The sequence below is a fragment of the Rhamphochromis sp. 'chilingali' genome (genome assembly GCF_963969265.1).
Source record: "Rhamphochromis sp. 'chilingali' genome assembly, chromosome: 10".
Classification (NCBI taxonomy): Eukaryota; Metazoa; Chordata; class Actinopteri; order Cichliformes; family Cichlidae; genus Rhamphochromis; species Rhamphochromis sp. 'chilingali'.
The window spans coordinates 911605-934831 of NC_137937.1; the positions used below are offsets into that span (position 1 = coordinate 911605).

General features: G+C 45.1%; 1 long non-coding RNA gene across 1 annotated transcript in view; it reads right to left on the reverse strand.

Moving 5' to 3' along the window:
- Window positions 1-1108, reverse strand: part of LOC308403713 — a 33178-nt gene extending 32070 nt beyond the window's left edge. Inside the window, exon 1 of the long non-coding RNA XR_013972962.1 lies at window positions 873-1108. This is a non-coding gene — a long non-coding RNA (uncharacterized lncRNA). The remainder of the gene's footprint in view (window positions 1-872) is intronic.
- Between the last annotated feature and the right edge of the window lie 22119 nt (window positions 1109-23227).

Below are 23227 nucleotides of genomic sequence, written 5' to 3' on the forward strand. Positions count from 1 at the left end.
AACTATAATCTAATTATCCACACCTAACAACTCCAGCACTTAATCTATAATAAAATGATGACAGAAAAATGTTATAGCACTGCCTTTAGTAGCCTCACACAGCTCCTGCTGTTTCCTCCTCATGTCCTTACCAGCCATGTCTGCACAATGTTATATCATGAGTAATAATTTAAAAAAATCTATATACATAAAACACACACATGCACGCACAGTGACATTTTAGACCTTCTTCAGAATACTGTATATACTATGGGCATCCTTACATTATTATTTATTACTAGAGCTACAATAATAAAGCAATGAGGAGGGGGGAGTAATAAATATGAAATAATGTATTTATGATGATTCCATTTGTTTCACTATCCACTCTGTGCAGGGGCAAAGCTTATTACATGTTTAAACTGTAGAGATACAATCATTTTACTGCTGTAAAATCCAAATTTTGTCTTATTTAAAATATAAATCTAATATAATCTGCTTCTTAATGTATGTTCTTTAAAATACAGCGTGTGTTTTTTAATATATTATAATTATTATTATGTGGACATGCATATTAGATCGTTTTTAGTGAAATATAATCCCTCCAGAAAGGCAGGAAATGCCCAGAAACTTACTTTAAAACTAAATATGTTCCCTAAAACGGTGACAGAGCTACAGACCCATGACAGCCTTACACAGGTAGCCAGCAGCTGTGACCAGCACTACCTGTGCAGTTAATAAAAGGACAGGTAATGTTTGTCGCGCTGTTGCACACACAGCACGCTCGTTTGTTTCAGTTCGTCAGCTGCAACAAGACAGCTTACCAACGTGTACGTAATAAGCTAACACTCCTGGGTGCTACACACTACAGTGTACGCTGTACACCTACTTACTGGGTTTGTCGCATCAGTCTGTGTCTCTGAGTTAACTTGTGTTTCTCCTACAGCTCCGGACCGCAAAAAATGCGCGTGCTCTTTGTGAGCTCGTTCCCGGCTCGTAACCAGCGCGTTCTGCCGTCGAGGGCGATCATTGGTTAAATGTGATCATGTGACTGATGCAAGCCAGATCCTTTTATTTAGCAAAACTGTGATTAATAGTTAAATATTATTGTTGAGGGGCACAGACAGGACTCCGCACGCACACACACATAAAAAAAAATAATAAATAAATAAAAAAATTTTTTAAAGTTGCCTCAACAAAAGGGCACTTTGGGCACTCATCAGGAAAGGGGCGGGTGCTCAAGCCCCTCTAGCCCCCCCCCCCCCCCCCCCCCTCTGCACGTCCCTGATCATCACATATAATGGACATCACATATTTGCACAAGTGCTCTAACGTTTCCGCTGGAGAGAACTACACCCATCCCAACATTCAGTCAACTCCCAGATTATAAAAGATAAGATAATATAATATAAGATAAGATAAGATAAGATAAGATAAGATAAGATAAGATAAGATAAGATAAGATAAGATAAGATAAGATAAGATAAGATGAGATGAGATGAGATAAGATAAGACTTTATTGATCCCACGACGGGGAAACTTTTGCGTCACCTCAGCTCAGGTACAGATATATGAAGGAAATACAAAAATACAAATAAGTACAATCAATGAAAAAAAAGTATGATACACTATATACAATGGTAGCATAGACAGTATGTGATTATGGACATGGTTGGAAATATGCAAGACATAAACTATATAACTTGACATAACTATTGTACCACTACTATTCCTATTTATAGACACACACACATGTACACACTAAATATACATATGTATACATATGCATACATATATACCTGCACATGTCCGTACACATGGAAGGTCCATTATGCATGAAGTGGTGACCGTGGATGTTCACAGTGTCCAGTGACTTATGACATCGTGATTGAGGAGTTATAGTCTAACTGCTGTTGGGATGAATGATCTGTGAAAGCGCTCCTTCCTGCAGCGAGGGTGTTTCAGTCTCTGACTAAAGGAGCTGCTCAGCCCACTCACATACTCATGCAGTGGGTGATGTGGGTTGTTCATGATGGATGTCAGCTTTACTAACATACTCCCCTCACCAACCACCTCCACAGACTCCAGGGGACATCCCAGCACGGAGCCAGACCTCCGCACCAGTTTGTCAATCCTGCTCCTGTCCCTGTCCGTGCATCCACTCCCCCAGCAGGCCACTGCATAGAAAAGGGCAGATGCTACCACAGTGTCATAGAAGGTCCTTAACAGAGTCCTGCAGACTCCGAAGGACCTCAGTCTCCTCAGCAGGTGGAGTCGACTCTTGCCCTTCTTATACAGGACGTCTGTATTTGTAGTCCAGTCCAGTTTATTGTTGAGGTGAACACCCAGGTACTTATAAGAGTCCACTATCTCAATGTCTTTCCCTTGGATGTTCACTGGTGTTGTAGGGGGGACTTCCTCCTGAAGTCTATGATCATCTCCTTTGTCTTGCCGGCGTTGATTTGGAGTACGTTGGTCTCACACCAGCCAACAAAGTCACTGATGATCCCCCTGTATTCCTGATCATTCCCGTATGATACGCATCCAATGATGGCTGTATCATCTGAGAACTTCTGTAGATGGCAATCGTCCGAATTATAACAGAAGTCTGAAGTGCCCTGCAGTGCCCTGCAGACTGTTCACAAAGCTGAGGGATCTGGGACTTAACAGCCGTCTGTGTGCATGGGTGTTGGACTTCCTCACTGGCAGAACTCAGGTGGTGAGGGTGGGCAGGTGCTTCTCCAACAGCATCACCATCAACACAGGAGCACTTCAGGGATGTGTCCTCTCGCCACTGCTCTACTCCCTCTACACTTCAATCTGTGTGGCCACCCATGGCTCCAACACCATTGTGAAGTTTGCTGACGACACAGTGGTGTTGGGTGCCATCTCCAACAACGATGAGGCGGCCTACATGGATGAAGTGAAGAATCTGGCATCGTGGTGCCAGGACAACCACCTCCAGCTGAACGTCAGCAAGACCAAGGAGCTGGTGGTGGACTTCAGAAGGAGTCAGCACAGAGACTACAAGCCCATTATCATCAATGGAGCTCCAGTGGAGAGGGTGCAGTCCTTCAAGTATCTTGGTGTCCACATCTCCTCAGACCTGACATGGGCTGCCCACATTCAGGTCCAGACCAAAAAGGCTAGGCAGCGCCTGTATCACCTACGACAACTGAGGAAGTTCAGGGTCTCTCCAAAGATCCTCAGGATTTTCTATACAGGCGCTGTGGAGAGCATCCTCACACAGAACATGACATCGTGGTTTGGGAACAGCTGTGTGAAGGACCAAAAAGCTCCCCAGAGAGTGATCCGTACAGCAGAACGCTGCTGCAGGATTGCTCTCCCCCCGCTTCAGGACACCTACACCAGGAGATGCCGGACTAGAGCAGATACTGAAGGACCCGTCCCATCCTGGCAACAAACTGTTCCAACTTCTGCAATCTGGTAGAAGGTTCCGCATCTTCTGGGCAAGGACAGAGAGACTCAAGAGGAGCTTCTATCCCCAAGCCATCCGTGCCCTAAACACACACACCCGCCCTCTCACATCATCTATAATTGACTGAGACAGGACTCTTCCAGACACTAAACCAAGGCACAATGTACATTTCAATTCCTTTAATTTTAAATATGTTTATATTGTCTATCCTGTAAAATAGTCAGATATCTATTCATATTAATGTACAGAATTCACCTGCTTGCTGCTACTACTGCACATTCACCCAGTGTATATATATATATATAAGACACCAGGCAAGACCCCAGGTGCAGGCTGTGTAAAGATGCCCCAGAGACAATCCAGCACATAACAGCAGGGTGCAAGATGCTAGCAGGCAAGGCATACATGGAACGCCATAACCAAGTGGCCGGCATAGCGTACAGGAACATCTGTGCCGAGTATAACCTGGAAGTCCCGAGGTCAAAATGGGAGACGCCCCCAAGGGTGGTGGAGAATGACCGAGCTAAGATCCTGTGGGACTTCCAGATACAGACGGACAAAATGGTGGTGGCTAACCAACCGGACATAGTGGTGGTAGACAAACAGAAGAAGACGGCCGTAGTGATCGATGTAGCGGTTCCGAATGACAGCAATATCAGGAAGAAGGAACACGAGAAGCTGGAGAAATACCAAGGGCTCAGAGAAGAGCTCGAGAGGATGTGGAGGGTGAAGGTAACGGTGGTCCCCGTGGTAATCGGAGCACTAGGTGCGGTGACTCCCAAGCTAGGCGAGTGGCTCCAGCAGATCCCGGGAATAACATCGGAGATCTCTGTCCAGAAGAGCGCAGTCCTGGGAACAGCTAAGATACTGTGCAGGACCCTCAAGCTCCCAGGCCTCTGGTAGAGGACCCGAGCTTGAAGGATAAACCGCCCGCAGGGGCGTGCTGGGTGTGTTATATATATATATATATATATATATATATATATATATATAGCTGCTGGATAGCGTAGTGGTTAGACTACACGCCTTTGGAACAGAGGATCGCAAGTTCGATTCCTGCCTGGGGCGTCTGTATCCAGTAAGGGTCCTAAGGCTAGACCCCCTATGCTAAGCAAGCCTACCGCAGACATGAGCGAGACAGATAAATATGAAGGCATGCCGGCTCGGACGTCGCCCGGATCAACAAGGTCCGCGTCAGGTGTTGAGGAACCAGGGCACCCTGACGAAAAGTGGGCTACTGGAACAAGAAGGCATCGGTGGGCAAGAGACGAAAACAGGGCGTTGTTGGAATGCTACTACGCAAGTAACCCTGGCGGAAGGGGCTACATGAATAGGCTGAGGGACCTATGGATTCTTCGATACCCAACATCCACAATGACGGCGAAACAACTAGTAGCTCAGTGTTCCAACATTCGAAAGAAGGGACTGCTCTCACAGCTAGAGATTGACGAGGTTCAACACAAATGCTACGGCAAGGAGGAGTCAGGACGCCAGGTCAGGGGGGCGATATCATCACCCCCACCCGAGATTGGGTACATAGCCCCAAGTGCGATAGGAGAAGGATCGTTAAGTGCGAGAGGAACTGACCTGAAAGATAGGATCATGGCCAAGCTTGAAACCTGGATCCCCCGTAGCCGGTTACCAAGATTACGTGAAGTACCCTCAGAAGGTCTGCTAGATGATGTTAATGCAGCACTACGGACGATACCTACAACCACGATTACCGACACTAACAAGCTGATCTACAATACGGCAGCAGTGATCAGTGAGATGCTTGGCTACAAGTTGAACAGCCACAAGGGGCAGTACCCTCCATGGAGAAGGAGGCTAGAGGGCAAGATCAAAGTAGCACGGAGGGAGGTTAGCCAACTAACGGAGTTGCAGAAAGGTGCGACAAAGAAGGTGCATAAGAAATACAGCAAGCTGTCCATACCTGAGGCCTTAGAAACTGCCAAGCAAAGACTCACAGCCTTGGCCAGCCGCTTGAGAAGGTACACCAGAGAGATAGAAGGCAGGAGAATAAACCAGCTGTTCTCCACAGAACCAGCAAAGGTGTACTCTCAGTGGCAAGGGAACAATAAGAGAACAGCACCACCAAGGCTGGAGACCGAGCAATACTGGAAGAGCATATGGGAGAAGGACGCAACCCATAACGGCAATGCTCAGTGGCTAGTGAATCTGAGGGCAGACCACAGCAACCTCCCCGAACAGGATCCAGTAACCATCACAGTGGCAGATATCCAAGAAAGGGTCTCCAGTATGAAGAGTTGGACAGCACCAGGGCCCGACATGGTTCACGCCTACTGGCTAAAGAAGCTGACTGCACTCCACGAGCGTCTAGCAGCACAAATGAACCAGCTGCTAGTTAACGAGAGACACCCGGAATGGCTAACCGAAGGTCGGACGGTCCTGATCCCCAAGGACCCCAAGAAGGGACCGGTCCCCTCCAACTACCGACCAATAACCTGCCTCAGTACTACATGGAAGCTCCTGTCAGGCATCATATCGGCTAAGATGAACAGGCACATGGGTCAATACATGAGCGGGACACAGAAAGGAATTGGCAAGAATACCAGAGGCGCAAAACACCAGCTACTGGTAGACAGAACAGTCAGCCGAGACTGCAAGACCAGACTGACCAACCTGTGCACTGCCTGGATTGATTACAAGAAGGCCTATGACTCAATGCCCCACAGCTGGATACTGGAATGCCTAGAATTGTACAAGATCAATGGGACCCTAAGAGCCTTCATCAGGAACTCAATGGGGATGTGGCGTACAACACTAGAGGCCAACTCCAAGCCCATAGCACAAGTCACCATCAAGTGCGGGATCTACCAAGGAGATGCTCTGTCCCCACTGCTATTCTGCATAGGCCTGAACCCCCTCAGTGAGATCATTAACAAGACTGGCTACGGATACCAACTACGGAACGGAGCAGTTGTCAGCCACCTCCTGTACATGGATGACATCAAGCTGTATGCCAAGAGTGAACGAGACATCGATTCACTGATCCACACTACCAGGCTATACAGCAATGACATTGGAATGTCGTTCGGACTGGAGAAGTGTAGTCGGATGGTAACAAAGAGAGGGAAGGTAGTCAGAACTGAGGGGATTGAACTACCAGAAGGCAACATTGCAGACATAGAGGACAGTTACAAGTACTTGGGGATCCCGCAGGCGAATGGGAACCATGAAGAGGCCGCTAGAAAAGCTGCAACCACCAAGTACCTGCAGAGGGTCAGGCAAGTCCTGAGGAGTCAGCTGAATGGTAAGAACAAGATCCGGGCCATCAACACCTATGCCCTGCCCGTGATCAGGTACCCTGCTGGGGTAATAGGCTGGCCAAAGGAGGAGATAGAAGCCACTGACATAAAGACAAGAAAGCTCCTTACCATGCATGGAGGGTTTCACCCCAAGTCCAGCACCCTGAGGCTGTACGCTAAGCGGAAGGAAGGGGGCCGGGGACTGGTGAGTGTCAGCACCACAGTCCAGGATGAGACAACGAACATCCAAGAATACATTGGGAAGATGGCCCCAACTGACCGAGTGCTCAGCAGAAACCCAAGAAAGAGGAGGGAGATGAGGAACCATCATGGAAGGACAGGCCCCTGCACGGTATGTACCACCGGCAGATAGAGGGGGTGGCTGATATCCAGAAATCCTACCAGTGGCTGGACAAAGCTGGACTGAAAGACAGCACAGAGGCACTAATCATGGCAGCACAAGAACAAGCTCTGAGCACAAGATCCATAGAGGCTGGGGTCTATCACACCAGGCAAGACCCCAGGTGCAGGCTGTGTAAAGATGCCCCAGAGACAATCCAGCACATAACAGCAGGGTGCAAGATGCTAGCAGGCAAGGCATACATGGAACGCCATAACCAAGTGGCCGGCATAGTGTACAGGAACATCTGTGCCGAGTATAACCTGGAAGTCCCGAGGTCAAAATGGGAGATGCCCCCAAGGGTGGTGGAGAATGACCGAGCTAAGATCCTGTGGGACTTCCAGATACAGACGGACAAAATGGTGGTGGCTAACCAACCGGACATAGTGGTGGTAGATAAACAGAAGAAGACGGCCGTAGTGATCGATGTAGCGGTTCCGAATGACAGCAATATCAGGAAGAAGGAACACGAGAAGCTGGAGAAATACCAAGGGCTCAGAGAAGAGCTCGAGAGGATGTGGAGGGTGAAGGTAACGGTGGTCCCCGTGGTAATCGGAGCACTAGGTGCGGTGACTCCCAAGCTAGGCGAGTGGCTCCAGCAGATCCCGGGAACAACATCGGAGATCTCTGTCCAGAAGAGCGCAGTCCTGGGAACAGCTAAGATACTGCAGGACCCTCAAGCTCCCAGGCCTCTGGTAGAGGACCCGAGCTTGAAGGATAAACCGCCCGCAGGGGCGTGCTGGGTGTTTTTTTTTTATATATATATATAATGTTCTTCCTCTACACCCCCCCCCCCCCCCCCCCCCCCCATTTTTGCACATGTCGAGGAGCGTGTCAGGCTACATTTCACTGTGTGTTATACTTGTATAACTATGCATGTGACAAATAAAGAACCTTGAGCCTTGAAGTGTAAAGGCTGAACAGGAAAGGTGAGAGAACCGTGCCCTGTGGTGCCCCCGTGCTGCAGATTACCACCTCGGACACACAGTCATGGAGCCTCACATACTGTGGTCTGTTGGTAAGGTAGTCCATGCAGGCAGCTGTTTGCCTACTCCGGCTCCCTCCAGCTTCCCTCTCAGTAGTGCAGGTTGGATGGTGTTGAAAGCACTGGAGAAGTCAAAAAACATGATCCTCACAGTGCTCCCCGCCTGCTCTAAGTGAGAGAGGGATACCAGGGGTACCAGGTAGATGACAGCGTCATCCACCCGAATTCCAGAACGGTAGGCGAACTGCAGGGGGTCCAACACTGAGCCCACCAGTGGCTGAAGGTAGTGCAGGATGAGCCTTTCCATGGTCTTCATCAGATGAGAAGTCAAGGCAACAGGCCTGAAGTGGTTGGGCTCCCTGGGGTGTGCAATTTGTGGCACCAGAACCGCACAGGAAGTCTTCCACAGTTCAGGAACCCTCTCCAGGCTCAGGCTCAAGGTTGAAGATGTACAGGGCCACCTGACAGAGCTGGTCTGCACAGTCCCTGAGCAGTCTGGAGCAGATTCCATCCGGACCTGCTGCCTTCCTTGCCTTCGTCCTCTTGAGCTGATTTCTCACCTGATCAGCTGTGAAGTAGATGTGAGGCTGGGCTGGAGTGGGGGGTAGGGCTCGCTTTGTTGTGGATAGATGTGTGGATAGGGGTGAAGCAGGGTTGTGGTGAGAGGAGAGCTCAGGTGACAATGGCATTGCACCCGGGGGGCAGAAACTGGAGGGGAGTTGATGGAACCTGGGGGGTGGGAGAGGTGATCAGTGGGCCATTGTCAAATTTGTTAAAAAACAGATTCAAGTCGTTAGCCCACCCCCGGCCAGCAGACACTGTGGCTCCTCCATTGTCCTGGAAGTGTCCAGAGATTTGTTTCATGTTCCTCCAGACGTCTCTGACGTTTTTCTGTTGGAGTTGGTTTTCCATCTTCCTACTGAAGCGCTCCTTGCCTTCTTGGATCTTGTATTTAAGATCCTTTTGGACTTTCTTAAGTTCCTCCTTGTCTCCCGACCAGAAAGCACTCTTCTTCTTGTTCAGCAGGGCCTTCAGTTCTGGGGTGACCCACGGTTTATTGTTTGAGAAACACTGTATCTTCTTGGTAGGCACAGTGTTCTCAACACAGAAATGAATGTAGTCCGCGATGCAGTGGGTGAGGTCGATGTCCTCACCGTGAGGCTTGCAGAGTTCCTGCCAGTCTGTGCATTCAAAACAGTCTCTTAAGGCCTCAGTGCATTCCTCAGACCACACCTTTATTACCTTCTTCTTACACTCCTCTTCACCATAGGAGTGTAAGTGGGGTGGAGAAGGACCAGGTTGTGGTCTGAATTGCCAAGCGGGGGGAGGGGTGATGCACTGTAAGCCTGCTTTGTGTTGGCAAACAATAGATCCAGGGTTTTGCTTTTTCTGTCCCTTGTATGGCAGTCAACGTACTGGGAGAAGTTTGGGAGAGTGACAGATAGTGAGGCATAATTGAAGTCCCGAGAAATAATAATGAGGGACTGCGGATGTGCCATCTGTAGCTGAGACAGTGGAGTGAATGTACTCACAGGCTGCTGTAGCGTCGGCCGAGGGTGGGATGTAAACAGTCAGCACAATAACGTGTGAAAATTCCCTGGCCAGGTGGTATGGCCGGACGCTAACTGCCAACAGTTCAATGTCTTTGGTACAGCTCTGTTCCTTCACAGTGATGTGCCCCGGGTTACACCATCTCTCACTGACAGACATTGCTAGTCCCCCACCTCTCCTCTTACCACTCTCCATTGCATCCTCAAACACAATAATAACATGGACTGAACCACCACTCACAACCACTAGCACTTTATATAGCCTCTGTAGAAACTATCTACACCCTCACTTATCTTAACTGCACTACTGTATAGCTCTGTGTAAATAATCATTCTGTACATTCGATAATCTTTAATCCTACAACTGTTTACAACTTGCATAGTTCCCATTTCTGTATAGCTGTATATCTCAGATTCTGTAAAGTTATTTATTTCATATTCTGTATAGTTTTTCATATTTATATCCTGTTCATATCCTGTACATAGCTTGTACTCACTACAGCCTGTACATACTTATAGTTATAGAATATTCACAACATACTTCATACCGTGTACATTATAACATACCATAATAGACCCATTTCTGTAATATACTCACATATCTATATTATTGCTAATATATATTGTAATATATCTATATCACTAAAGCACTTCTGGATGGATGCAAACTGCATTTCGTTGCCCTGTACCTGTGCATGTGCAATGACAATAAAGTTGAATTCTATTCTATTCTATTCTATTCTATCCCTGTCCGCTCTAACCAGTTGAAAGCCATCCAGAGTTATAACAGTCCGGTGTGTGGTCCGTGAGCCATGTCTCAGTGAACAGGAGGAGGCTGCTCTGCTTGTACTCCCACTGCAGTCTGGTTAGCGCAATTAGCTCTTCCATCTTGTTGGGTAAAGATCTTACATTACCCATGAGAATGGATGGAATGCTTGGTTTGTACCATCTCCTTCTTTCCTGGTACTTCACTCCAGCCCTGCATCCCCTCCTCCGACATCGTAATTCCTTCGGAATCTTGGGTCGCTCCTCCGGGAGTACTTTCCTGTTGCCCAGTGCTAGTAGCTGCTCCCTACCGTAAACAATGGCTTGGCTTACAGATTCTCCAGAAGTGGTGGTAAAAAGTCCCAAAAAGAGTAGAAGACATGTTACTACTCTCACGAAAATTTGTGGGTCCATGTCCCGTTGCACGACAAATAAAACACGACCAAGAGTGTCGGGTAAAAAAAACTTAAAGCACAAGAAAAAACAGAAAGGAAAGGAAAAAGCTGGGAGCTGAGGAAACACGCTGCCTACTGTGGCGCCATCTTGGAAAGAAAAAGAAGAAAAAAGGAAAAAAACACAACAGGGGAGTGGAAGAGGCCCGGTGAAGAGGCCTGCCGTTCCAACGATCTACCAAAGGCCCCGGTGCAAGGGCCGGGCCCCCATGCATGCACCCATTCAAAACCCTGGCAACACACCTGGTGACCCAGGCCCTCAGGCCCAGCCACAACTCCAGCCTGGAGGCGGAGCACCTCCAGAACCCCAAGTCCACAATCCCACCCTGGACCCACCCAGGAGTAACGCAGCTACCAAGCCGGTAGCTTCCAAGCAGAAGCGGCGTCCGCATCATTGCTGCACAAGAACACGGCCAGAAGCTGGGACTTCTGCAGAGCACCCGGCAGTGGTAAGTAAAAAAGACTATTTTGCTCATACTCTTTCCGAGCTTGGAGATAAAGAGACTCCTTTGTCGGAGACTTTGTTAGCTGTTCACAGGCACGTTTTCCAGAGTGTTTGGACTCCAAGTCTGTCTTTTCTAGGCTGTTATTTCCAGCTCTATGGACTTTAAAGACTGTTTTCATCCTGCTCCTTCTGAGCCTGGAATTATAATGACAGAGACAGTTAATTCCTGCTCATTAGATTTACAGACTGTTTCAGCTGAGCTGGCTACAACTAAGGCTGTGTGTGAGTCTGATACACGATGCACCTCTGGACCCCTGGAGGTTTTTAAACCGGTGCAGCCCATTCAGCCATTTCAGCCATCTGTCTCTGATGAGAGCTCAGGCGAGCCGACCCAGTCTTCTTCAGTCAGCTGAGAGCTCTGATGTGCTCATTCAGCCAGATATGGACTACTTATTGCTCTCTCTGCCTGACAAGTGCCCTGAGCAGACTGAATACTGGTAGCTGCGGTCTGAGTGCCCAGCTTAGCTCCAGCCAACTCCACCCCAGCTAGAGGTTTCTGCAGGTAGCGGTCCCCTATGTCTGCAATGTTGCCATCCGGTAGCGCGATCCCCTCAGTTCTGACTTCTTTCCGTCACTTTGTTACCATCCAAATACACTTTTCCGGTCTGAACGACATTCCGATGTCATTGCTGTATATCCTGGTGGTGTGGATCCGTGAATCGATGTCTCGTTCATGCCTGGAACTGGAGGTGGCTGAAAATTGCTCCATTCTGTAGTCAGTATCCGTAGCCAGTCTTGTCACTGAGGGGGTTCAGGCCTATGCAGAACAGCAGTGGGGACAGAGCATCTCCTTGGTAGATCCCTCACTTGATGGTGACTTGTGCTATTGGCTTGAAGTTGGCCTCTAGTGTAGTTTGTGACATACCAATTGAGTTCCTGATGAAGGAACTTAGGGTCCTGTTAATTTGTACACTTTTAGGCATTCCAAGATCCAGGTGTGTGGCATCGAGTCATAGGCCTTCTTGTAGTCAATCCAGGCAGTGCACAAGTTGGTCAGTCTGGTCTTACCTGCTTTGTCTAGGAGGAGCTGGTGTTTTACTCCTCTGGTATTCTTGCTACTTCCGTTCTGTCCCCCCACTCATGTATAGACCAATGTCCCTGTTCATCTTAGCCTCTATTATTCCTGATAGGAGCTTGCATATGGTACTGAGGCAGGTTATTGGCAGGTAGCTGGATGGGAGCGGTCCCTTCTTGTCATCCTTGGGGTTCAGGACTGTCCCACCTTCAGTTAGCAATTCCGAGTGTCAGATCAGGGGGAACCAGGACATCAAGTCAGTAGGGAGATATCATCGCGCCTACACAAGATTAGGTACTAAAGCCCCAAGTACGACTGAAGGTGTGAGAGTGTGAGAGCACTTGACCTGACCTACGGGATCATGGTGAAGCCAGAAACCTAAACCCTCCATGGCCGATTATCAAGACTATATGAAGTACCATCTGAAGGTCTACTAGAAGATGTGAATGCAGCATTACAGACAATCCCTACTGCGACCATCACTGAGACTAATCAGCTGATTTGCACCATGGCAGTGATCACAGAGATGGATGGCTATAAGATGAAGAGCCACAAGGAGAAGTACCCTGCATGGAGAAGGAGATTAAAGGCCACAATCAAGGTAGCACGGAGGGAAGTTAGGCAACATCTGAAGCTGCAGAAAGGTGTGATGCATCATTCACACAGAGAAACTTAGGGTTCAGTATCTTGCTCAAGGATGCTTTGACATGAAGATTAGAGGACCCCAGGCTCTCCAGCCACAGCAGACATAAATATAAATGAAATCAAAACAGTCACATGCCATTTCAGCCCTGATGTTGCACAAAGAAACTGTAAAGACAGTTTCTTTGTATTTTAAAAAGTACCAATGTAGTTGAACTTTTAAACTTTATGGCTACTTGTTCAATCACATTGATCGCACATCCCAACATTGCCTTGAGGCATCTGTTGTCACTGAATTAAATTAAATTAAACATCTGTTACTTTTATCCAGCAATGACACAGACACAGTTGGAAACAAATGAAATTCTGTAAATATGCTTTATAAAATCATGTAATTTCTTCTTTTAAAGTACCAGTCTGGAACACTTGTTTTCTTTGGTGGCACTTGTTGTGACAAATTCATTTTAATACTACACAACACAGGAAATCAGGCAATAATTGGTTTCTACCATCATTCTGTGAGCAGCTGTTCTCTAATTCTATGATAACTATGATGTTTAAAAATGAACAATTCTTTGTATATGCTTTTGTACTGTTTTCGTTAACTACTCGTGTCAGGTTCGACCCAGCATTTTGAGTTCTTATGTTTTGGTTTATTTTTGAATGATTGTTTTGTTTCTCTGATGCTATGATGATTATTATTATTAGAGTCCATGTTTCTGTTTATCCGTGTTTAAGGATTTGTTGTTTCATGTATTGTTTGAGTTGCATGTGTTATATTCTGTCTGCCTCTCTGTCTGCGTTTAGTGGTTTCTGGTTTCCTGTTTTATTGTGAAGGTCTGTGTCTCATGTGAGTGTGTTCAGTTCTGCTGCTCCCCTGTCTCGTCAGTCCAATTTCTCCCAGCTGTGTCTCCCTCCTGTTGCCCATTCCCTGATTACCACCCTGTGTATATTAGCCCTGTGTTTTCCTGTGCTCGGTGTCGCGTCGTACCATCAGATTATGCCTGCGTGTTTCTGTTGTCAGTGTTCACTTCATGTTTTGTCTTCATGCCAGCAATAAAGCTGAGGTTTTGAGTTGTATTCAGTGTCCGAGTCTCGCACTTGGTTCCTCCTCTCCATCCGCCTCCACACAGAGCCCTGTGTTTTGTTTAATCCAAATATTCAAGTGTAAAAAATCTAATATTGCATTTCCTGAAAGGTGAATTATGATTATGCAGTTATGTGCTTTTAATGTAAAGTTGCAACAAATTTGCAAATAGTGCAACAAGCACAGAGTTGATAATTGTGTAAATACTGAACTATTGCAACATGTGGCAAGCTGCAAACAGACTGAATGTGTCATCCTGTGTGAACCTGTAACGAGGGTGAGCCGCGCCTGATAGCGAGCAGGACAGATCTGCATCTTATCAAAGAAACTGATCTCTTCTTTGTTTTAGGGTGCATATCTCATTCTCTCTCTCTGCAGAAACACTGTTCATGTCACTGTGACTCTGCCAAAGGCAGAAATGCAGCTCTGTCCATTTTTATACTAATATCCCCTCGAAGTGTGTTTACTCTCAAACTCAAGGTCAAAGGAATCAATTCATCAAAGGGAAATCGCTCAGGTGTGTGTGTGTGTGTGTGTGTGTGTGTGTGTGTGTGTGTGTGTGTGTGTGTGTGTGTGTGTGTGCAGGTGTATGGAGCAGTTAGCAATATTGTAAGTAGCCAGCAGTGACTTATTTAAGTTCAAAGACTTTATTGATTGGCGAGGTGGTCTTAATCAAAATGCACTACATGTGATTAAACACGATGTCATATGTCTTCAGTCTTTTCAGTGTTTAGCACCTTCTAGCTTGTTTCTGTTTTACCACGTAAATAATATTTGGATGGTTCTTTTTTAGGAAGCATTGCAGAGTTTGACACAGATCAAGTAACAGAAATTGAAATGAGATTTGCACCCAGGCTTCATTAACTGCACATTCTGGATGAAACAACTTTGGTTCAGCCCCTTTTTAGACGGGAAAGAATGAATGAATCAGTATTACATGGCATCATAACATAAAAAAATACACTGACACACATTCCTGTTAAAAAGTCATGAACTAAAAATGAGTGAAAATGCAGCCAAAACTCTAAAAGATCTTCAGACAGCCTGGAGAACGATTGCCCAGGAACACTTTGAAATGGCAGTGATTCAGTGCTGTCAATTCAAAATTAAAGTGAGACAATGGAAACAGCTATGATGCAATGCCACACGACGTGGTTCACAGTCTCCCTAGCTCTCCTTCCCTTTGTTCTGCCGGTGAATCCAATCTCATCTCAATCAGCACAAGTGCTGGTGTTTCCTTCTCTCCGCTGCACTCTGCACACAGATGTTAAGCAAGAAGGCCATGCATGCATTCAAGTGTTACTGATCTGTTTCTCCTTTTCATCCAGTTATGGAGGTTGATTGAGGAAAGGGTTATCAGATGATTCAAGAGCAGATAAAGTGGTCCCGAGGTGTGGGCCACAGCATAAGGGGATCTGATTAAAAAGCCAACAGGTGAAACACCGGGAGGGTATTTCCACAACACCTGCATCAGGTCTGCTTTGAAAGGTGAGTACTGATCTCTGAAGACCGGGAACAAAATGCCAAAGCTGCAGATGTGGATGTGTGACAATGTTCTCCTGCCAGATAGTCATCGTAGACTTTCAACATTTGCAAAGACACACTGATGATTTGCACCGATAGAAAGATTGAGCAGACTGAGATAAACATTGTTGTGCATGAAATGCACTGTCAGATCATTATTTTCATGAGGGTAGCGCGCTATCATGACTGTTTATATTAACAGTTATACTGTAAGAATTCAAGGTGTCTCAACCTTTTCAGGCCCATCAGTTGATCCGATGGTCCCAACAATGAGAGCCACGGGCCTCAGGACCCCCATTGTTGGGACATGTGGTGGGTGAAGTCCTTCTGCTGTGCATAGCCGATGTTCTTCGAGTCTAAAACGCCTCTCAACAAGAAATAGTCAATATAGGTTTCATATAATGAAGCGAGTGCTGCTGTGCATTAATACTCTCCCCACCACTTAAAAATGTGCCATCAGTTTTTTCGTGTTACACATTAGTATTAAAAAAATGTTTATATGTATGCCCACCTCTCTCACTGTGGGAACAATGTGGAAACTGTATGTTAATATTTGCATGACATGTTTCTAACTTCACAAAAGAAATACTAACTCTGAATTATAGCTGATGGAGCTGCTACAGGCCTCCAGAACTTCCTAAATCAGCTTCCTCAGCTGCATGTTAGCTGTTTTATACTGGACAATGGCACTCTCTGTAACTTTGCTTTTGTATCATTACCCAGGGAAATTACTTTGATAAAGCAGAGGCTTCCAAATAACTGGAAAGCAAACTTGAGAATTGGCGGGACTGTGCGTGAGTCTATGACTAAAGGTTGCATGTCTCAAAGAGAGAAATGATATAATGATATTTTCTGTAACAACCGTTTATCACCAGCCTGTCATAACCTGCCTTAATCAGTCCAAACACAGATATTCATAACAGTGTTGCACTGCTGTGTATGTAAGGGCCAAGAGAAAGACGCTGAGCTTCGATGTGGGAAAATAAACAGTCTTACAAAAGAGCAAACAAGAGAAGGCTGATATTTTTGATGATATTAGACGTCAGAGGTGATAAAAACATTGCAGTGAACAAGCATAATCTTTTATGCTTCTGAAGTGAGTGTTTGTCGTGTTGATAGGTGTGTAAATGTTATCATTCTGATACACTCGATGTGTGGCTTTGAAAACATTGTAATTTCCATCATCTAAAGAAATCCTGCTGATAACGATTTCAGTTGTTTCTGGTCATTGTTATTCAGGTTATTGCAAAACTATCTAGCGCGATGCTTAGACTGCGAGGCGTTCCTCTCGCTGCTTTGATTGGGTCTTACGTGCAATAGCGCGTTCAGCTGAGATACGTGATCTGCAAGTATTTTCCTCCAAACTGTTGCAAGGTCAGCCATAGGATGACAAAGAGCTGGGATCTAATGAGGGTAATACAAAGAGAGAAGATGCACCACAAAATAAGGCAAAGTGCATTTGAGAAATGGTGCAGAGCATTTCAGAACACTTAGCCACGATATATGAACTACTCAGGGTCTACCACCTAAACAACTTATTACAGGATTTGGTTGCATCGTCTGCTCTATTACTGGATTGCTGTTCCAGTGCAAGAATCCACTTTATAGCTCACATCCAAAAGTGATATTTATCTAACAAAGGAAAAGGTGGACAGTAAAACAGATTACATAGTTTCATTATTGATTCGCCACAATATTCTTAAGTTACTTTTAGAGGTCCTGAGCAGTATCCGCAAGGCTAAATGATCACACAATGTCATTATACTCTGATTTCACCAGCCTTTTTAGGCCATCTGCTCGACTACAAGAAGAAAAATGTTTTTTCCTGCAAGAAAATGCAAAAAATAAGAAAATGACTTCAAAGACAAGAAGAGCTACGCTCATCTTCCCAGTCTGCACCCAGTTTAGGGCTCAAGTAGGGAAGGATGTTATCAAAGTTTTCATTTTGTCTATTGATCTGTGCAACTGTTTTATTATTAGTATCAAACAGGCAAGCTGTTGTAACTGGGAGAGCTCAGATATGCTTTACACAATTTTAAATAAAGCAATATGCATCGACACAGCCCATAGTTCACCTCTCCATGAAGCTTCATTTCATTTAGTTTGACAGCATTTACATAACTTTGTTGACAAACAAACAGAAAAAAATATACACCTCAACACACATTTCAGGGGTGTCCCAGATACTTCGGTTTGTGGACCTAATTTGGGAGGTCCAAAGGTTTTAGAAATAATGACAACATAATCGTGATCCTGGTCACCTCCAGTGGATTTGAAACCAAACAAGACTGAAGTGCAGACTTTCAGCTTTATTTCAAGACCTTAAACAAAAGTATTACATTAAGGGATTACAGCCATTTTTAAACATTTTCTCCTCTGCAGTGATCTAGAACCCAAAGATGTCGACTTATTTCCACTCTTGAAACTCTTTACTGCAGCGGTCTTCAGCTGCTTCCTGTTTGGTAAAAACGCTCTGCTGCGGTGAAATCAGGTGACAGATTTGGTCATCCCATTTGTCTGACTTTAAAAACTATTGGATTTATTTAACCGGTATCTAAGTCTCATTTCTTTATATTTGCTTTGAAGAAGCCACACTTTCTTTATTTTGTTACAGTCTTGAGCAGTAGATATCCATGCTCAGTTTCAGTCCAGTCCATGTACTTAATCATTAGGTTTCTTGTTGTTTGTGTTGTTTGTTGTTGGTTCAAGGGATGAACCAGAGTTGTATTTATGCACAACAGTCAGCTTAGCAAAGAACCAATTTCAAATTGTATCTTTAGGCGCTTTATTAAAGGCAGAAACACAGGACGTTCTTTGCATTTCTTTAGTTGAATTTGTGAGAAATACCAAAGATAACACATTTATGAAAGACAAGGTTATTTCTAAACAGTGATTACCTGAACTATATGTTGGCATGGTGTGTCATTAAACATCAGATGAAACTAAACAAATGGAGGACAAAGAAGACGAACTAAAAGAAGTTTGAAAGTTCAGGCTGTGTCAGAGGGGGTCAAAACAGATGTTGACTTTTAAGCTCGTCAGAATTTTACAAGTTTTTTGTTTTTTTTACATTGCATCTCTATTTATATTTCCACATATAAATATATAAATCACTCAATCTACCTTTCCCATTTTCCAATCACAAAGAGAAATAAGTGGTAGCCAGGATTGTGTGCACACTTGTGTTCATCCTTTCTCAATAGTTTTTTTCCATAACTAGTTTTAGATGTTTTCTGGAAAAGTCTGATTTGATCTTCTTGTTGTTTTAGAGTGGGACCTGTCGACTTAAATCCTCTGTGTTGGTTTGTCCATCAAAGACTGGTTTAATTCACTTCACTTCAATTCAGTTTTACTTATATAGCGCCAAATTACAACAGTCGCCTCAAGGTGCTTTACATTGTAAGGTAGACCCTACAATAACACATACAGAGAAAAACTCAACAATCATATGACCCCCTATGAGCAGCACTTTGGCGACAGTGGGAAGGGAAAACTCCCTTTTAACAGGAAGAAACCTCCAGCAGAACCAGGCTCAGGGAGGGGCGGGGCCATCTGCTGTTATGGTGACAGAAGAGGGGCCTGAAAACTGAAGGCTCTGCCTCCCATTCTACTTTTAAATACTCTAGGAACAACAAGTAGGCCTGCAGTGTGAGAGCGAAGTGCTCTAATAGGGTGATATGGTACTACAAAGAACTGGAGCTTCTCGGTTGGCTCTTGACGAAGGCGGTCGCACTTTCTCCCTTCCCTTATCTTTCCTGCTTGGCTTTCTCATGTCTCTGTCTAGTCTTGTCTGCTTCTCTCCCTCTAAGAGTCTCACAGTCTGTTTTCTAAAACCTAAAGGACGAATTATGGATTTGATCAACTGGTCCCTGAATGCAATTGACACCCATGACAAGACATTGAAGACATCTTTTCAGAACCATGATAACGGGGTTCTTGCTGATCGGCGTTGGCTTGGCCCTGGCTTATGGAAGAATAAAGAAAGTGGAAACAACTGTTCAAATCCCCACAAGGCTGCCCGCTGTGTTGATTGGAACGATGGAGCGAGCCGTGGCTTCTCAGAATGAGCTCATCACTCATCAGACGCAGCACGGAGGACATCTTGGAGAAGCTTGCGGCCACTGTGAGTGCTGAGACTCTGACAATCTGACAACATCTTGGAGAGGCTCACGGCTGTCGTGAACACTCGTGCTCTATGAGCAAACTGGATAACATCTCGGTATGGATGATAACATCGTGGAGAGGCACACGGCTCTCCAACGGGAATGGTGAGGAACCAGTGATGGACATTAGATCGACTGTAAAATTGACATGCAGTGGTTCGCACTAAAGAAAGAACACCACCATTATTTCATGCAGCTACCATATCAGCGCAGCTGCGGTCTCAAGGCTGGAGCTGAACATAACAAACTGTGTTTAGACTCCTCGTTCCAAACGCCCTGGTACGCTTATCTCCAAGGCCGAGTCGGACGGCGGGTCTGGGCCCAGCGCTGGATGAATAGCTGCAGGGCTGGGTGTCTGGATCGGCTTACTTCTCACCCCTCACTCACCCCTTACTCACCCCTGTTGCTTGTCACGTGCTTCATGATGTTGTGATGTGGACACTTTTTTGTTTTCTGTTCTCATGCTGTCCTCCCATAGGAGCCCAGCATGAGTAGAGGTCTCCCCCCCCCGTCTTGCCCATTGTATTGTACATTTCAGTGTTTTTTCCAAAATACCACCGGTCTCTGACCTGTCTCCCCATCTCATGTCTGTGTTGTGTATGATTATTTAAGACCTTGTATGTGAGGAGCAGGATTTTGAATTCTGGATTTAACAGGAAGCCAAAACAGGAGAAATCTGCTCTCTCTTTCTAGTCCCTGTCAGGACTCTGGCTGCAGCATTTTGGATCAGCTGAAGGCTTTTCAGGGAGTTTTTAGGACTTCCTGATAATAATGAATTACAGTCGTCCAGCCTGGAAATAATAAATGCATGAACTAGTTTTTCAGCGTCACCAGAGACAGGATATTTCTAACTTTAGAGATGTTGCACAAATCGCACACACACACACACACACACACAGGAGCAGCTCAGCTAGTGACTGGAAGGTTGGTGGTTTGATCCCTGACTGTTCCTCGTGCCATCCTCGGGCAAGATACTGAACCCAGAGTTCACTGGAGTATAAACGGTAAATGGGCTGGTTCTTATACTCAGAGCACTTTACACAACTGGCTTCATTCACCCATTCACAACCAAGAGCATCAAATTTATCAACTGGGTCAGTTAGAGGTAAATCAATCAAATAAGTTTACAATATCCACTTAATGTTGGGCTTACTGTAGCTGCGATGGTGGTTCATGTTCGTACCACAGTCCAGGTAAAAAATACATGTGGACAAAGGCTTCAGCCTTGACATCCTGTGCACATTTGTCGTGCATGCAGGCCCAGTTTGTGATAGGTGCCTTGTATTGTCTGAGCCGTTTGCTCTCAAGTTTGTGAAGATAAAGCTTTTCCTGCTTTAATGGTTGCTGCTGGGTTTTGTGAAAAGCCAGCGCCTCCTGAGGAACGACTCAGAGAATAATGTCATATACCCAAATACCATTTGCTTTTTGAGTGGTCGAACAACATGTGTGTTACACACTCTTATTCAGTGTTTCAGTACCAGTGTGCTGGATTCATGCATGTTCTCATTTTACTTATACAGTATTACCTTAGTATAGACTTGCAACTATAGCTAGCACGTGACTCTTCTGTGTGTGCAATGAAAATGTGCAGAACTTGCTGCGATATTTGTCATAAAGCTTGCATGTGAACACATAGTGTGTCACATTACCTTATAGTGCATTTTATGAGAGTGTATAATATCTTTCAGTGAAACATCTAGTTCTTATGCCCAGATTTCAACAATAGTATCCATATTTCAATGGCCTTGTTGCAGCGAATGTCTCTCTTTCTACTTAATCCGGTGCAGGTACTGCCACTGAAATAGCTACTCTAGCTACCAGCATCAAAATATACACACCCCGAGGCACAATGATCAGAACACAGCTTGAATACTTAAGTGTGGAGGGGAGTGTGCGAGGGGCGAGGTGCACTTCAGTATCCATTCAAGCCCATCTCTGACATATTCCATGGCCTTGAAGTCTCTGGAGAGCATGGCGGTGCTGTCTGGGCTTTGTTTACGGATCACAGCTTGTTTACTATGAACCCCGGTGCCAACGCTGAAGAGATGTGGGCCCAAGATGTTTTATCTCTTGTCAGGGCTTGCTTCAATTAAATTAATGGAATCCATTCAGCTCTCCTCTTTTCCTTTCCCTTTTAGGCCTCAACCAGAGATGAGAATACATTAAAAAGATCTTAGAGCCCTAAGATGGTACATCACAGTATTAGCCTGAGTCAGTCATTTTCCCCAATAGATTTTGTTCTTTTCTTTACCCACTTCTAAACAAGGCAGGCTCCCAGGCATATCCCATCTGTCATTTATTCTTTGGTAAACATTATAAATTCTGTACTAGTTTTTCATAAGAGATTATTATTTGAAGATCACGCCCAGAATGTTTTCATAACCTAGTAGCCCAAACATTTGCACTCAGACTAGCCTTTAACTTTTTACTGTAATAGCCACTTACTCAGTGACTCATTGATAAGGCCATTGGTTACATCCCAGGCTCAATAAATCATTTTGCAGATTATTTATAAAAAATAAAGAAATTCCAGCACTGTCAAAACTCTCTGAGACCTTTGCAACCAGGGAAATTCCTACTTCGACTGGAGTCTTTGTTTCACGTGTTTGTCAATGAATACTTTGTTTGCTACCTGTGCAAACAGGTATCTGCAAATAATCTTATCTAAGCACAGGCTACCATGGATACATTTGCTGGAATGTTATCTTTAAACAACCACAAAAGTGAGATTAAAGCTGTTCGTGTTGGTTTACAGCAATCACGTTAAATGTCTGCTCCTGGTTTAATGATTCAAATTATAACAACTGATGGAAACAATAATGCTGATGGTTTCCCACCCACGTAAGACCGATGGACAACAAACATATAGACCAAGAACTAGTTAAAGTGTTGGTGATACCACTGTTCAATGGTTTGTTTCCTACCTTCCTGTCAGAGAGGGGATTCTTGACCATAACTGACAGTTTGATGATGCGTTCAGATGAAACTGAAGCTGTAGGGATCTTTTCTCTGTTTAGACAGAAGAGGTGTTTCTTTCAGGCATTTTTGTTCTAATTATACTGTTGTGAACATTTACCATGATAACTCGGTGTGTAGAGGATTTTCTCTGAGCACTTGACTGAATAGATTTGTGATACGTGATGTGTTGTTGTTCATCTCCGGCTGTATAAATAATGTCATTATCACACTTTATCTACAGTACTCTGGACCTGATGGATGTCAACAAATTCCCTCTGTTGAAACTCTTTACTGCAGCTGTCAGAAATGTTCGTGACTGACTGTATTATAGGACCAGACTAAAGAAACACAGGTCTTTATATTCTCCTGCACAATCCAAACGAATTTTAGGAACGAGGACAGGAAAGCAGGTTTTATCACAGTCCTTATCATATGCAGTGGTAATCGTAGCTGTGGTCCACCTCTGAAATGACGTGAAAATTACCTATCAGCTG